At 39.9% G+C, this 14,966-nt stretch overlaps 1 protein-coding gene across 13 annotated transcripts in view; it reads left to right on the top strand.

Annotated features, from left to right (window-relative positions):
* CHL1 (cell adhesion molecule L1 like) overlaps positions 1-14,966 on the top strand; it is a 217,834-nt gene that overhangs the window by 53,446 nt on the left and 149,422 nt on the right. For 5 of the 13 annotated variants that reach the window (XM_013053834.2, XM_013053832.2, XM_004738387.3 and 2 more), the window contains exon 2: positions 4,839-4,934. The exons of the other annotated variants lie outside the window; for them this stretch is intronic. The gene's annotated coding sequence lies outside the window, so the exon portion shown is untranslated. The remainder of the gene's footprint in view (positions 1-4,838; positions 4,935-14,966) is intronic. 13 annotated transcript variants of the gene reach the window in all.

Below are 14,966 nucleotides of genomic sequence, written 5' to 3' on the forward strand. Positions count from 1 at the left end.
TCTCTCTGATTTCCTTACCTGGCTAAGTGGGACCTGGTCTTATCATTGGCATATGGCTAATTCAACTTTAGGACCACTAGGAAGTAGAAGCATGAGGTTTTATGGAAAGAGTATTCTGCAAAATGGAAATCTCTCTCAAGAAAGTCTAAGTGGTAAGGCACTTAGTCAGTTAAGTGTCTGACCCTTGATTTCAGCATAGGTCATGATCTCAGGGTCATGAGATCAAGCCCCAATTCAGAAGTCCAAGTATGATTGAGATCCTCTGTCCCTCTCCTCCTCCCCTTGCTCACACTCTTTTTAATTAATTAATTAATTATATCTTAAAAAAAAAAAAAAAGAAAGCCTAAGTGGAAGATAAGTAAAATTAACTTCTTAAGAAAAATGTTCTTTTCTTTGGCATAATTACGTGTTAGTTTCTCAGCATCTTTTGAAATGGGATGTTCAAAAGTGATAAGATCCCATTAGATGCTAGAATATTTTGCATAAATAATGTTTCATGTTTCAAAATGATACTAAACATATCCTCTTTCTTTTCTTTTGTCCCCCCCTTTCTTTACAATGATATAATCAGAACTAACTCTGTGCCCTTGTCCAGAATTAATCATCCCTAGCCATATTTGATGTTTACACCTTTTAAATATTTATGAGCTGTTATGTTCCTTTTTTGTTGTTTACCCACTCTGGGACATTTAGAAGCCTTACATTTCTTCCTTAGCCAAGCACTCCATTCCCTTCATCATTCTCTTGGCTGTTCTTTGGACCATCTCCAATATGCATACATAATTTCAGTATTGAGGTGCCAAAAATACGTTTGTTTCAACTGGAGTCTTATTGGATTTGCTTTCACTCAAATCATGTACACAAATAAATGTGATCTCCAAGGGAGGAAAACTCGGTGAGGGCTCCAAAGGGAAGCTAGGATATATAGATAAGCTGTTAAAATGCTTTAGGACGATTTTAAATCACTAGGGAAATGGCATCTGAAAATCAAATGATCCCAGAATGAACAGTGTGTGGAAAATTGTTTGTAAGCCCAGGTTTGTGATCCTTTTGCAGTTTTTTGTTATAACTGTGAGCCTGTTGGTTTTTAAGATTTTGATGGGGTTGGATTCAGTCTTATAGCCATTTCTTAATTTTTAAATTTACTGTTTCTCTCTCGGTAATTTCAGAAGGCGGAGTCCTTTATCAGTAGAAAAACAGTCACGATTTCATTGCAGAGGGAAGACTGAAGTAAAATGACCATTCTCATATTCAAGACAAAGAGACACTGAAACCCAGGACAACTTGCATAGTCTTTTTAAATAAATGGACACTTTGGATCTTATATTGTTATTTAAAAGGATTCAAGTAGTAACATGACACACTGCACAAATAAGATATCCATGAAATTATGTAGTGCAACCAAACAAATTACTTACAGTGAAATCCATTGAGGAGAGAAAATTGTGTTTTCTCAACAAAATGCCATTTTTGCCCTAAGGCAATTCATGTTGGGGGAAAATACCATGTATAACATTGACACAAATCATAGGCATCTCCCCCTAAACAGCATTTTTTTATTGAACTGCACATGTGTGCAAATATTTGAGGCCTCAGAGAAGAAACAAACCAATGACATACATCACTGCGATCACCAGCCGAACTGGGGAGGGCAGCGAGAGCAGACACATTTCAGAGCCCAGTGATGAAGCTGAGAATCCAGAAGTAAATCAGAGGTTCTGATCAAAGGCTAATTTAGCCTATCATAAATGATCCTACAGTGGAAGGAAGCCTCATGCACAACAGATCAAAGATTAGTGCCTCTGCATACACCACAACACTCACTGCAAAGAGGCAAGAGAAAGCAGGAGAAGGAAGGGGAAGGAAGAAATACATCAAAACATCTTAAGCATCCTGTGCAATACAGTCTCCCTTTCTTAGTACAGCATACGTTGCTGCTCTAAACATGGGGGCCAGGGGCCCCTTCAGATCACTCCATTCGTAACTTCAGGGGAAAATACCCAGTAGTGCAATTGCTGGTTCATAGGGTAGAGCTCTGTTTTCAAGTTCTTGAGGAACCTCCACCCTGTTTTCCAGAATGGCTGCACCAGCTTGCATTCCCCCCAACAGTCTGAGAGGGTTCCCCTTTTTCTGCATCCTCACCAACATCTGTTGTTTCCTGACTTGTTAATTTTAGCCATTTTGACTGGTATGAGGTGGTATCTCATTGTGGTTTTAATTTGTACTGGGGAAGTGGGCTTGGAAGAGTAACACAGTTCCACTTTTTAGCAACTTGACTTACATTTCTTTAATCCACATTTTAGAAGTTTCTATTATCTTAGATTAAATATTATAGCACACATTTCTTCTGCTAAAAGGCCTTTAAAGTGTTTCGGTGGGACATTTAATTTCCCATTATGGCTGGTTTCTCAAATCATTCCCTTTGTCATTGTCACAATTTTACAGTCCTATTTAAAATGAATTTAGTTTTCCAACTAAAAATATCAAGCTGAGTTAGGAATTGAAATCTAAGGACTGTAAAATAAAATGATAAAAAATGAGGTTTCAAGCCAAAGTTTTCAACCATTACATCTAGAAAGACCACTAAAATTGTTTTCTACTTCCCTTATTAAATACATAAGAATTCTTCTAAAGTTATTTTGGTCAAAATAAAATTTTATAAAATTTCTAAATCCAGAAAGAGGAAAATGATTTATTTTATACCTTGTTAGTTATTTACATATGTAAATACTTGTTTTGATTGGGACATCTTTACACTTCACTTAAATTACAGTCGTTTCAGCTTTGCAAAGTTTACTATTGACCATATTTTGTTAAATGTTTAATCTTTTTTGTAGTGTCACAGATGAAGAAAAAATACAGATATGTATATTTTCTGTTTGGTATTTTAAAACCTCACTGCTTTGTTTTGCTTGATTAACAGTCTAAGTGCTTTCGTGTTTATCTATATCTTTACCCTTAAGGGATATGTATTAAATGAATTAACTAGGTAGCCTAAGTGCTCCTGTCACCACACTACAGGTTAGAAAATGGAGATGTGGACCCACTCAAGGTCAATTGCTTATTTACTGAATTGGAATTTCATTTTCTTCCCCCCAACTTTTGGACTAGTACACCCTTCACAGTGCCTCACAGGTTTTCAAATGTACTCTAGACCCCAGTCAACTGAAAGGAAGCTTGCAAACCCAGACATGAATTAGGTCGTTAAATTGGTTAATCATTATCTGATTGGTTTGAAAGATTGTAGCATTAAATAGTATTTCACGTTGATTTCCCTTGCTATTTTTTCTTACAATATTTCCCACTTAGTCAGCCTCTGTATGGATATGCTTTTCATTTGTGAGTGCCCAATTAATCATGCCTTCATGTTGGATGGAAGACCGATTAGCATGGATTAATTAAGGTAATGAAATAATTATAGTTATTATGATATAACTATATAGTAACCACCATTAGTATGGCATAATTATCTAGTGGTTATGAGTGTGTGGTTGGATCTGATTTAAGTGGGCTTGAATTTGACCTTCAGTGCATATACTATTAATGGGTGCTCTTGCAAGTTAATCTCCTCAAGCCTTAGTTTTTTCATCAGTAAAGACGAGATGATAATACTTAGAATTTTTTTTATTAGATAAAGTATTTAACTGTATTAAATTTTATACATGGTAAAAGCTCCATAGTTATTACTAACATTACCATTACAGCCCTGGTCATAAGGGGGTATATATATCAAATTATGAGGCAGGCATGTTCCCATAGCCCCATAGTTCCCATAGCTCTAGAGGTGGGACAGGTAATGCAGATTTGGTCACTATGGACTCTGAGAAACAATCTGAAGGGTTTGAAGTGGCGGGGGGGTGGGGGTGGGAGGTTGGGGTACCAGGTGGTGGGTATTAGAGAGGGCATGGATTACATGGAGCACTGGGTGTGGTGAAAAAATAATGAATACTATTATGCTGAAAATAAATAAATTAATTAAAAAAATTTGATCATGAGGATCCCTGGAGATTTAGTAAACTCAAGCTGGAGTAACAGCTGGTCACAGCAAATGATGCCGCATATAAGCAAGACAGAAACAACAGTAAAGCAAGATAGCTTTGATGGTGTTTGGGTTCCTGAATCCAGAGGTCCATGGGTCTATTTCTCCCTCTGCTTTAACTCTAGGTTTTGTTTGTAGGCCAATAAATCCTGCTTAATGAAGTTAGTTTGTTTTGGATTTTTGTGACCCACCAATGGAATCCAATAATACAGTATCTTAAGAAACACATTTCTTCATCCTTCAGTTAACATTTAGTACTCCCAACAGTCTTATTACTTTTTTATTTACATGCTTATTTTCTCTCTTTCCCTTACTAAAATGTAAGCTCGATTTGGACAAAAACTTGTAACATTTTTCTTCAGGTTTGAGAAAATCCCTATCACCTCATAGGCGCTCCGTAATTATCAGGTGAGTGAATGGATGAAGGGAGAAAGGAAGGAATAGTCTTGAAAAAAAAAAAAAACTGCTCTCTGATCAAAATTGTATCCATATCCTTTCCTGAATAGATTAAGTATCGATGCACTTTTAACATTTTTTAGTACTTTACATGATATTGTATGCATTTTAAGGTTGTTAGTATCATCCCCATTTTACAGAGGAGAAAACGGAGGGACCGTGAGTTAAAGTCACAGTGGTAGACTCTGTAATGTCCTGTCCCGATCAGTCTATGAGAACCAGTTGCTCCCCATCCTGCTTGGAACGCTGCCAGCAGCCATTCCTCACCAGTCACCTCCCAACCCATCAGGTTGCCTCCACTGAAGAGAGTACTCCCTTGCTCAAGGTCATGTCTCCTTTCCAGGGCAGCCCACATCTAAGGCCTGGTGTGGAGGGATAGAATCCCAACTCAGGACGGCTGTAAGGATCATGCCCACCCCAGAACTCCCCTCCCTATAAGGTAGGCTGAGACCTCTCTCGACTCTGTATTACAGCTGTACTTCTCCCTTTTGTCCAGTTCACCTTCCTTCCTATCCGTTCCCCGTCTTTGATCTCCAATCCCTCATTAACAGACCAGGGTCTGCTTCTCAGGGAAACCAGCCTGCTGTGGTGACTTGTGACCATCCCTGCCCCAGCTCGCGAGGAGGCCAGTCTCTGAGGACATAAAGTAGGGTGAGACCTGTCAGAGCTGGGAGAAGTTGAGCTCTGCAGTCTGAGTGGAGAAAGGACTAGGCCTTCTCTAGGGTCTTGAGGATGACAACTTCCTGTGTTCCAGGAACACAGGAAGCTGGAACACAGGAAGCTGGAAGGAAAGAGGCCTGAGCAGGTGGTGGGCACCACACCATGCAGGGCTGTATAGAACATGCAAAGAAGTTAGACTTGTATTTTTAATTGTTTCCGCTCTTCTTTCTGCTCATGCACCAACATCTGCCTTCTGCTGTCTCTAGCTACAATGGGTCTGCCCTCTGGGGCCCATTTCTGCCCTCTGAAATTTTACCAGAATTTTTATTTTTTCCTTTCAGAATGCTATTCATAGGCCCTTTCATTCTTAACCTTCTCACTGGCTTCCTACTATAATTACGGTCTCAAAAAGCAGTTGTTTTCTGGGGAAAAGGATGTTTTGAACTACTTGTTGTGACTTAGTTAATTGTGTATAGTTTAAAAAATTCTTTCTTTATCTACTGAAAAGACTATAGTTCCGGTTGTTATGATTCAAAGGCAGCAGGGAAGATTTCCTAGAGTTTCATATGGTTGTGAAAACATTTTCAGACATTTTCAGTGATCATGGTTTATACCACATTGATTTACAATGTGGGGGTCATTCAAGTGGCCCTTGAAATTCAGTAACTTCTAGGTCATAGAGGAGCACAGATGAGTACCATACCATCTTTGTGTTTGGTAACTGGTGGGATGTGTATGTATGTGTATGTGTGTGTGTGTGTGTGTGTGTGTGTATACACACTATCTTGGTATCCTGTCCGGAAGAAGTCTAAAGGCTAAGGGTTTTCATTTATTTGGGCAAGTGTCAAAGTGTGGTAGAAGCAACATGGTATCTGCTGTCTGGAAGATGCAGAGATAAGGGGCCATACATGTGCTGCAAACCTTCTTTTCTTTCTTTTTTTTTTTAAAGATTTTATATATGTATTTGGCTCAAAGAGAGACACAGAGAGAGGGCACAGGCTGGGGGATTGGCAGGCAGAGAGAGAAGCAGGCTCCCCGCTGAGCTGGGGAGGCCAACATAGGGCTCGATCCCAGGACCCCAGGATTATGACCTGAGCCAAAAGCAGACACTTAAATGACTGAGCCCCCCAGGTAACCCCCAGGCCATATTTTCTTGCATGATTTTTCCACAGTGTTTCTCGACAACTTAGAACAGTAGTTCTCAGCTTTGACTGCCTGTAATAATTACCTGTGGCACTTTTCAGATTTAAGGTTCTCTGGGACAATCTTACAAAACTGTAGCTGGAGCCCAGATAGCTATTTTGTGGTGGCGGTGGTGGTGGTGGTGGTGGTTGCTCTTTTCAACGTACACCTGTGATTCTTTTAGACTGTGAGGGTTGAGAAGCATGAGTCTATTCAAATGTCTAAAAACAGGTGTCTGTGGGGGCACCTGGGTGGCTCAGAGGGTTAAAGCCTCTGCCTTTAGCTCAGGTCATGATCCTGGGGTCCTGGGATGGAGCCCCGCATTGGGCTCTCTGCTCAGTAGGGAGCCTGCTTCCTCCTCTCTCTCTCTGCCTGCCTCTCTGCCTACTTGTGATTTCTCACTGTCAAATAAATAAATAAAATCTTTAAAAAAAAATAAAAGTGTCTGTGGATCAAGGAGATTTCTTCCTTTGTCTACTGACATACTTACAACTTTAAAAATTCCAGAGATTCATGTTCTCATTTCCAAAAGAACGGTGAATTATCTAGAATGACACAGCAACCGTTCATCAATAATGCTTTTGCCTCATTGCTTTCTTTGGGCTGCTGCTTAGAAGTAAAGACATGTTAAACAAAGGAACAGAGTTCCAGACCTCTGTGTGTGTCTCTGTGTGCATGATGGAGAGAAGAACCCACAAAGGAGAAGCAGTATTCATGAATGCAATTAAAAATGCAGTGGAACTTTGATCAGTATTTTCTACCCTCGTTTTTTGTTCAACGTCCACATCAACATGTCTCCCACCGGAGCATGTAATTCCAGCGATAGCACAGCAAAGCAGAGCTGCTCCTTCTGACAGATGTATGGTTGTTTCACGACTCTGAGGGATAACTTCACGTGGAATTACAGTGAGTGGTTCTCCCTCGAGCTGCACAGTACAGCACTCTGGCTTTGGATGTAGGGAAGAAGGCCTCAGAGCAGTGGTTTTCAACCAAGGATGATTTTGTCTGTGAGGGGACGTTTAGTAGTATCTAGAGAACATTTTTGGTTGTCACAACTGGGGTGGGGAATGGGACTGTTGCTACTGATATCTAGTGATTAGAGTCCTGTTTTCTGTGCACAGGACAGACTCCTACAAAAAAAGGAATGATCCTTCCCAAAACGTCCATCATGCTGAGGTTGAGAAACCCTGGCTTATGTGTACTAGCTGTCTTGCCCCCATGACCCAATGTAATTATGGAGGTCAGGACAGGAGCCTTATCTGTTTTTTTGGTTTTGTGTTTCCAGTATCTAGAACAGCACATGGTACACAGTCATTGCTGAGTATATTTTTTGGATGACTGAATGAGCGAATTGTTTGAGCTGGACAACCTTGTATCACTGCCCTGGAATCTAGGTGAATGGGAACTGCATTAGGAGCCAGAATTGAGTCTTGCCTATCTCTCTGGTTGTCCCTACGTGGAAATTCTATTTCAAGGGGGTCCTAGGATATAGGTGACTAAAGATGTCTCTGTGGATTTTCCATGGTGCCTGCCATTCTCTAGTTTATTTTTCCTTGAAGTTTTCCCTACTGGGTAGCTTCAGTATCTTGAGGCTTTGTGTCCCTCTTAACATGGGGACAGTATCTTTAATCAGTTCAGTATATCCTAAATTATGGGATAGATACCACTGATGAGATATAAGGTGATCAGAGTTATTCTACGATTGAATATCATTAAATAATAGACCTAGTATAAAGCAAACATTTATTTCATTTATATTTTTTTTTCTGGTACTTCAGGGTACGTCAAAGGCTAGTTTTGTGCTCGCATTTTTTAACACTTTGCTGTGTCTTTTCATGAAAAGAGTCCAGACCTCAAAATCTGGGAGTCCTCTGGTCACAATGTCTTTTTAAAACTTAATTGGCTAGGATGCCTGGGTGGCTCAGGGGGTTAAAGCCTCTGCCTTCAGCTCAGGTCATGATCTCAGGGTCCTGGGATGGGGCCCCGAATCGGGTTCTCTGCTCAGCAGGGAGCCTGCTTCCCCCTCTCTCTCTGCCTGCCTCTCTGCCTGCTTGTGATCTCTGTCTGTCAAATAAATAAATTAAAAAAAAAAAAAACTTAATTGGCTGTGTTTCATTATATTTATTTTCATGTAAAATGGTGATGATTTCCCTTTTATAGTTGTGAGAGAACATACTATTTTAAGATATTTTTATTTAAGTAGGAAAGTCAGCTAAAAATCCATACAGGTAATGCATGTTTATGGAACACATCATGAGCATATCATTCGAAGGGACTGAGAAACATTGAAGTTGTTTCATTTCATTTCATTTTCTCATCTTGAAAAGATAGTTTTGGGGAACACCAAGAGCCTCGGAGAGAAGCAGCTTGTTCTAAGGGTGGGTGGACAGATCGGTGGAGGCCTCTTGGGAGATGACTAGGAATGCTAGAAAGGGGCAGCCCCCCAGGAGGGATCAAGCGCAGAAAGAACATGTAGGGCCCTTTGAAAGGCCACCTGCTGCTGACTTCTTCCCACGTGGCTGACTGTCCAGGCAGCACCGACGTCACTTCTGGTTCCAGAGGCCTGGGAGAGTGAGAGGGAGTATTGTTTCATAGGGGCAGTCAGTCTTTCTATTATGAATCATGGAACATGAATCGTGCGTCACAGGTTCTCATAGCAGGCCTCCGCGGCCCTTCAGTGCCACCGTGCTCTTGGGTCTTGAAGACCTTCGCACTGCCACCCAGTGTGTGGTCACCAACCTCTACTTCCTCTTCTCGAATAGGGGAGGCGTCTTTCTCCTGAGGCTTTTGAGTTTACGTTTCTATAATTGCAAACCTGGGGTTAGGAATTTGCATCTCTTTCTCTCCCTTTTGCCTTGTGGAACCACAGACAACAAAATCTCATCCTTTTCCTATGACCTTCAGATGTTTGAAGAGAGGTTTTATGTCTTACTTGCTTCATCTGTTTCCAGGAAGGCAGAATCATCCCTAGCTCTTTCAACTTTTCTCCCCGTGATTTAGTGCTAGTCCCTCCTCCCATCTGGAGAGCTTGCCTCTGAATAAGCTCACTTGGTCTGAATCAATTTTAAATCCAAGCACTTAGACCTGGATACAACTTAAGAGAGGTTTCCTGAGCGGAATAAAATAAAGTGTGCCTATCACATCCTGGATTCTAGGTACCATACTTCTTTTACCTAGGCTCACCGAATTTTTGGCAATTTCATCACATTGTTGGTTAACAAACTCTTTCTTTTTCATATTACAGTTATGCCAAAACCTTCTTTATTTTAAACTTTTGGCAACAGCTTTCTAATAATGTGTGATTATGTGTGTTATGGAGGGGGGCAGGGGAGGGGGCGAGGATAGGAGTTCCAGGGACGTGGGAGAGAACTGCTAAGTACCAAGAGAAGTAGGAAATTTGAAAATATGAAATATTTGACACCAAGTTCAAGCTTGGCACAGATTGTATTTTTCCTTACCCTGTGTAAAGGGAGTGTTTCTCGAGGTTTCGTCTCTGAGTCACTTAATATCAGCAGCATCTTATCTGAGAGGCTCTGCCTGAGTACCACCCCCCCCCCATGTTCTCTTATTCACCTTTGCTTGCCGTTGCTCTACTAGAATAGATTTCTGTTCCTAGTTCTTATCACTATCTACATTTTATATATTTTTATTTATGGATTAAAACAGTTTATAAAAGCAGGGACTTTTTTTCACCACTCTATTTGTAAGACTTAACACACAGCATAATATTTGTCACAATGGGTTTACTAAATGAATAACTGAGTAAGTAAAAGAATGATTTGGGTGTTAATTACATATGCAGATTCCTGGACCCCCCCCACTGTACCTCTTGAATTAGAATTTCTGATGGTGGGGTCCAGGACTCCAGGGATTCATCTGTATGCTAAAATTTTAGCATAGCTGTTTTTGCATAAGTTCACACAACATTCAGTATACCAGACCCAAAAACAAAGTATAAAGAGCACGTTTTTGAAATCTTGAAAAATGGCCATCTACCTTTACATTCTTTTTTTTTAAGATTTCATTTATTTATTTATTTGACAGACAGAGATCACAAGTAGGCAGAGAGACAGGCAGAGAGGGGTAGGGGAAGCAGGCTCCTTGCTAGGAGAAAGCCAGATGTGGGGCTCAATCCTAGGACCCTGAGATCATCACCTAAGCTGAAGGTGCCTCACTGAGCCACCCAGGTGCCCCCTACCTTTACACTCTTAAAAGAAGAGTGCCTCTATCAAGGCATTAGTATATGACCATTTAGATCTTAAACTTTAAGGCATTTGCATGTTACTGAGCACTTGAGGATCACTACCTCCCAAACCATAACATTTGCTATAATGCAGGTTTGTTATTTAAGGAGATGGAAGGAACTTAGTAAAATCTTGGTTTGACTCCAAAGCCACCGTACCTTGATCGTTCATGCTAACTTCTTAAATCCCATTCCATTGCCAGTATGACATCAGAGCTCTGTACATACGTGGATACTGCAGACTACTGTAGCTTACGGAACAAGTCCCAGGTAGATCATTTAAAAACGTCACCCCATAGACACAGCTGGGTTCTCGTTTATGAAACTCGTTCTAAATGCTTATCTCAGAAATCCAATGCATAGTGGGAAGGAAAAAATCTGCTTCAAGCCTTTTCATGGAAGGAGAAATTCTTATTTTCCTATAAACTTCATTACTAATAAAATAAGGGAGAAGAGCAATAAGAAACAAATAAGATTAAGAAAGCCAAAATGGTTTTTAAATTAAGTTATTCTTCTCAGACTTTTCTATGAGACAGCAGCAGCTCTGCAACTACCAGTTTATTGGAAGTCAGCCTGGGTTTTTTTGAGTTTGAGACAGTTTGAGAAGCCTTTATGTCTGCCCCACTTTTAACTTATTAAATTAATTATAGTTAATTTGTTTTTCAGAAGTAAATGAGAATCATATGAATGACGAGCCTAAGCTGTTAAATCCCACAATGGTTTGATCACTTAGTTCTGCCTCCCAGATAGCTGGACAAGGGCACATTCTATGTTTTTACCTTTGATCATTGTACAAAAAGAAAGTCCAATATTGCATAATATAAGCATAATGAAGAGAAAATTGTCTACACCATTACTCAGTGCAGCTGTCCACTGAAACACCGTCTGTTGAGCATGATGTTTACATAATTTTTACTTTCAGGTGAACTCTTGGGTCTTAGTGAAGTAAGAAGGAAGAGAAGCAGAGAAAAAGAGGAAGGAGAGGAAAGTACTTAGGGAGGGAATAAGAAAAAGAGAGAAGGAGGGAAAAAGAAAGAGGAGGAAGAATACAATATTCAGAAAATGGGGGGTGCCTGGGTGGCTCAGTGGGTTAAGCCGCTGCCTCTGGCTCAGGTCATGATCTCAGGGTCCTGGGATCGAGTCCCGCATCGGGCTCTCTGCTCAGCAGGGAGCCTGCTTCCTCCTCTCTCTCTCTCTCTCTCTCTCTCTGCCTGCCTCTCTGCCTACTTGTGATCTCTGTCTGTCAAATAAAATAAATAAAATCTTTAAAAAAAAAAAAAAGAAAATGGTATTATTTTTCCTTCATGATGCATCATGTGATAGGAAAAGCCAGTTACTACTAAAATTAAGCATTGAACTGAGGATAAAAAATCATATTCCATCCTTGGATTTCATATTCAGTAGGTGTGTGCCTTCAAAAGATCACAAATTTATTGATTTCTTACTTGTAAAATATATGATTTGGAGCTAAATGATACTGAAGAAACATTCCATCCTTAAAACTCTGTGGCCCTTTGATTTTTAATATATCTGTCAAATTTGAAACACGATCAATAAAACATTTAAAATGTAAGTCACAAAGTTAAGGGTTGGCTGTAAAGGAGCTAAATCAGTATTTATAAGAAGAAATAATTGTGAATAAAATGATAATAATTGTGAAGAACAATTATTGTTGTACTATAATTCAATCTTTAGTATTCTTTTTTACATCTGTCTTTTTTTTTTTTTAAGTTTTTATTTATTTATTTGACAGAGATCACAAGTAGCCAGAGAGGCAGGCAGAGAGAGGAGGGGGGAAGCAGGCTCCCTGGTGAGCAGAGAGTCTGATATGGGGCTCAACCCCAGGACTCTGGGACCATGACCTGAGCTGAAGGCAGAGGCTTTAACCCACTGAGCCACCCAGGAGCCCCTAATCTTTAGTATTTTAATAAGAAATTAAGCAATATATGTTATAAATAAATTCTTTAAGTCAGTAATTTAGTTTGAGAGTTTTAACAGCTTGAGTATATTCACAGCCAAGATCTATGGTAGATATGGGGCTGGTATCATGCATTTACTTATTTTTGTTTTATTTTATAATTTTATTTTATTTATGTTATTTATTTATTTATTTGTTGTGTACCCCAATGTTCATAGCAGTAACATCCACAATAGCTAAACTGTGGATGGTATCACACATTCACATGCAAAGGAGTGAGGCATCAGGAGAGGTACAAGACAATAGGGAGAGGAGGAGACTGGAGTACTGGCGAAAACAGCCTCTTCCAAAACTGGAATGTTCTGCTCAGCTCTGGAAGATTGGTGCCATGTGTCAAAGCAGGACTTGTCTTGTCAAACTTTCTACGTTTTTAATAATAAAAAGGACAGAAATTTGAATTTTATTGTCCATGCTCCCAGTGTTTAAGAAATGGACTCTGGGGAGCCTGGGAGGCTTGGCTGGTTAAGCATCTGCTCTTGATTTCAGCTCAGGTCATGATCTCTGGGTTGTGGGATTGAGCCTCCAAGTTGGGCTCTGCACTGTTGCTCTCTGTCTCTGTCTTTCTCTCTCTCTCTTAAAAAAAAAAAAAAAGGAGGAAGGAAGGAAAAGGCAGGTAGAAAGGAAGTTAGGAAAGGAAAGGAAGGAAGGAAGAAAGGAAGAAGAAGGAAGGGAAGGAAAGAAAGAAAAGAAGAAAAGAAAGAAAAGGAGGGAAGTAGGAAGGAAAGAAAGTAAGAAACGGAAGCTAATGGGACGCTTGGCTGGCTCAGTCGGAAGAGCTTGTGACTCAGTCTCACCGTCATGAGTTCAAGTCCCACGTTGGGTGTATAGATTTCTTAAACAAACAAACAAACTTAAAAAATGGAAAGAAAGAAAAGGAGAGGAGAGGAAGAAGAAGGGAAAGGGAAAGGAAAGGAGAGGAAACTAATTTAAGGCTCCATAAAACCCAGTGTGCAAGCTGAACAAAAGGCACCGATGTGCAGTTTGTTGCCTTTGGTTCTAGGGTCTGTGGAGGTGCCTTCTACTCATTCAGCTACCAGGTGAACTACTGTCAGCTGTCACCCTTAATGACAGCTTTGTAATGATCTCAGTTAGATATTTAAAGATTGGCCGTCTCTGTGGACTTGAGAATGACCGAGACGTGAAGATAGTATACATGCCATGCAAAGTGAAGGAAGTTTGGAGACTAGATTTTTTTGCAGATTTCTCTGCTAAAGGAGTTTCTCCCAAGCAGAATCCAGAAGCTCTGGGACCTACGCTCCTTAGAACAGAAATGAGCTGCTCCATTAACCTGCTTCTGTCCACTCTAGTGCTCGGAGACTAATAGTGATTCATCACATGAACTTCTAGCCATCTGAAAGAGCTAATTCAGACTCATCCCCAGGGTGGTATTGATGCATTAACAGGTTATGGCTTTTGGAGTAGTTAATAAAGGGGGGGAAAAAAGCTAATAGACTTGAACAGTTAACTGAAAATTTCTCATTTATACCATGATGGTTCTGAATTTTGCCAGCTACTTCTCTGTACCACTGTGTCATCTTTCTTGTTTGTTATTTTGTTTCTCTTAAGGAAGAATAATGTTAGAGGAAGGAAACGTTCATTTGTTATTATTGGAAACCTCCAATAATAAGATGTGCTACACAGAACAATCATGAGAGGTCCCTGGTTTCCAGCTTGGATTTGTCACTGCTCCAGATCACTCACACATCTATATATTTGTTTTTCTGTCTAGCTAAGATTTACTCACATAATTGGTTTTATTGAGTCCATTTTCTCAAAGATGAGAATTATATGACATTTTTGATTTATGCATGTATTTGCTTTTCTGCATCTTTTGAATTTTTGCAGTTCTTGGAACATAGAGAATGTGCACCGTATTTGTGTTGGCTTAGTGGATGGCGAAAGAGTGATTTTAATGATGCCACATATTTTTTACTTTGTTCATAGCTAAACATAGTTGTGTAAGGCACACCGTTTGAATGGGTCCATGTGCAGTGCCAGATAGGGGTAGCACAAAGTGCTAATATTGATTTGGAAAAAGTGAGCTTTTCTTATGTGTTCCTTTCCACAATTGTCTTACCTAAGATAGATAGTATCAGTAAGCTGCACTATCACTGTGTAGGACAGAGTTGCAAAAATGCCCCACAGTTTTTTATTTTAGTTTTTTCCCCTTGGGTGCTTTGCTCTAGCTCTGCCATTCAGACCTTAATATAAGGATAACCAATTAGTAGTTAAATGAGTTGAGTGACTCTTTTTATGTACTGTATTCAAATGACACTAAATTCATTGCCACATGAATAGGACGTGTGAATTATTTCTTTATGCACTTTTAAAACAAGCCCACACAGTTAATGATACCGTTCATAACCCCTGCCTTTATTGCTCTTTACTATACCTTGGGAATCATTCTG

The sequence above is a fragment of the Mustela putorius genome, unplaced genomic scaffold (genome assembly GCF_011764305.1).
Source record: "Mustela putorius furo isolate JIRA1106 unplaced genomic scaffold, ASM1176430v1.1 tig00003850_pilon_pilon_pilon, whole genome shotgun sequence".
NCBI classification, from domain to species: Eukaryota; Metazoa; Chordata; class Mammalia; order Carnivora; family Mustelidae; genus Mustela; species Mustela putorius.